The sequence below is a fragment of the Limulus polyphemus genome, unplaced genomic scaffold, assembly GCF_000517525.1.
Source record: "Limulus polyphemus unplaced genomic scaffold, Limulus_polyphemus-2.1.2 Scaffold9728, whole genome shotgun sequence".
Classification (NCBI taxonomy): Eukaryota; Metazoa; Arthropoda; class Merostomata; order Xiphosura; family Limulidae; genus Limulus; species Limulus polyphemus.
In genome coordinates this window covers 21,082-23,927 of record NW_013675338.1, presented here as the reverse complement: position 1 = coordinate 23,927, position 2,846 = coordinate 21,082, and the positions used below count along the sequence as shown (strand labels likewise).

General features: G+C 34.2%; 1 protein-coding gene across 1 annotated transcript in view; it reads left to right on the top strand.

The window, feature by feature from the left end:
• Nucleotides 1-1,283: 1,283 nt before the first annotated feature.
• LOC106476060 (JNK-interacting protein 3-like) overlaps nt 1,284-2,846 on the top strand; it is a gene marked incomplete at its 3' end in the record, with an annotated part of 21,958 nt that continues 20,395 nt past the window's right edge. The window contains exon 1 of the mRNA XM_022380032.1: nt 1,284-1,442. The remainder of the gene's footprint in view (nt 1,443-2,846) is intronic.

Here is a 2,846-nt window from a genome sequence, read left to right as displayed (position 1 = left end):
CATCATCTGGTAACTGGTTGGTAATGGTAGGTTAAAGTGGGATCCATGTATATCATCATCTGATAACTGGTTAGTAATGGTAGGTTAAAGTGGAATCCATGTATAGCATCATCTGGTAACTGGTTGGTAATGGTAGGTTAAAGTGGGATCCATGTATATCATCATCTGGTAACTGGTTAGCAATGGTAGGTTAAAGTGGGATCCATGTATATCATCATCTGTGGATCACACTTTAACCTACCATTACTAACTAGTTACCAGATGATGATATACATGGATCCTACCCTAACCTACCATTACTAACCAGTTACCAGATGATGATATACATGGATCCTACCCTAACCTACCATTGCTAACCAGTTCCACCAGATGATGCTATACATGGATTCCACTTTAACCTACCATTACCAACCAGTTACCAGATGATGATATACATGGATCCTACTTTAACCTACCATTACCAACCAGTTACCAGATGATGATATACATGGATCCCACTTTAATCTACCATTACTAACCAGTTATAGATGCTGATATACATGGATCCTACTTTAACGTACCATTACTAACCAGTTACCAGATGATGATATAAAGTTCCAGATGATGATATACATGGATCCCACTTCAACCTACCATTGCTAACTAGTTACCAGATGATGATATACATGGATCCCACTTTAATCTACCATTACTAACCAGTTATAGATGATGATATACATGGATCCTACTTTAACCTACCATTGCTAACCAGTTCCAGATGATGATATACATGGATCCTACTTTAACCGGTTAGCAATGGTAGGTTAAAGTGGGATCCATGTATATCATCATCTATAACTGGTTAGTAATGGTAGATTAAAGTGGGATCCATGTATATCATCATCTGGTAACTAGTTAGTAATGGTAGGTTAAAGTGGGATCCATGTATATCATCATCTGGTAACTGGTTAGTAATGGTAGGTTAAAATGGGATCCAGATTATATTTTCTGTGATTAAGATAAGTATACACTTCAATATAATTGCTTGAGTTATGTGGTTAAACGAACATTAGGGTTTACTGTTGTTAATTTATCAGTATGTGTGTTTAAATAAATAGTACCTTCAATATTTTGTTTAAATGTACATTTCAAACAAATTGTTCATATGAAGATGGTTATTCAGTGCTATTATTTAATTATTTGAACTTCACTTTTTTAAATGTGTGTATTGTATTATCAGTGCTATTATTTTTTATAATGAAATTTGATTTAGAAAGGCAGTTTGATGTGTAATTTTTCTAAGCAGGCCTGGATATCATTTGTCCCACTTAAAGTCAGGAGGAGCACTCTTTAATGTGAACTCCGGAGATTCCTTTGTAAAACCACTTAACAGCCCGTTGGACTTCCCAAGTATCATTTCTCCGAGTACAGATTCTAATACTAGTCTCAAAAGCGAACTCCATGCAAGTGTCTTTTTATTTTTTAATTCTCTTATTTGTTTAAGAGGAGTTTGAGATGAAACTCATCTTGTCTGTAGAACTTGACTGTTAACAAATTATGTAGAATATAGTTAAGATTTGTAAAATGTAGCTAAGGCTTTTGATGATCCACGTTGTTTGTTCACGTAAATTGTCACTTTCATGTTCCTCAAAGAATTAGCTACATGAATTTCTAGTGTAGAATGCCAAAAGATGAGGAAGCATTGTAAAGGCATCGGCCATATATTTGTAATAAAAATCTCACTTTCCAGCCCTTTTGATAGGATCTGGTATAGAATAAAATTCCTCTAGGCACTGACCTGTGAGTGACGTAATGTCTCGTGTGCTCTTTTTAAACATTTCTTATTTTCAGTAATTAAATTAAGGACATTATTCTATCATAGATATTAAGCCTACTTGTTTCAATAAAGTTATGTTTTCGTATATCATTCAAGTAACTTATATGTGTATTTTTGAAGGCTAACTTGTTCATATCATCTATCAAGTTAGTGAATTGCATTATATCTTATTAGCCATAAATGAGAGCTGTTAGTTTCTCACTCATGCTGAAGGAAACAGTCCACAGAAATATTGAAAAACTTCTAATGATTTGTTCTTCATGAAGTTAATGGTGTCTAGTCCCAGCCGGTCTGGTGAGCCCTGGTATGGATGCGATAGGCATAGTTGTTAAAATTACATAAATTATTTCAATGTTGGCTTTTTTTTTACAGAAGTTAACCATTAGTAACTAATGTACAACTTTTAATGATTGTAGCAGCTAACCATTGTTAATTACACTGTATACATTTTATTGCTAATAAAAGGTAGCTATGTTGTATTACACAATTTTTATTACTCATAAAAACTAACCATGTTGTAGTGTACAGCTTCCAAAATAACCATTGCTAGCTGTATTGGGAAACTTTTAATGTTAACCACTTTGACTTATCAAACAGTAATATAAAAATTAGTGTTTTTTTTCTTTATGTTTTCACAATTGAAGATGTAGTGGCAGTGTGCTCATCTTCTGGTGTTTGTTTGTTTTAGCTGAATGGCAAGAGATTTTAGCATTTTAAGTTTTAATTCTTCCTAGCACTGGTGTTGTAGGATTTAGGTTTAGAGAAAACTTGATGTAGGCACATCATCACGTTCGTTTAGACAGCAGTAGGTAATAGTACTGGTGTTGTAGGATTTAGGTTTAGAGAAAACTTGATGTAGGCACACCACCACGTTCGTTTAGACAGCAGTAGGTAATAGTACTGGTGTTGTAGGATTTAGGTTTAGAGAAAACTTGATGTAGGCACATCATCACGTTCGTTTAGACAGCAGTAGGTAATACTACTAGTGTAGTAGGATTTAGGTTTAGAGAAAACTTGATGTAGGCACACC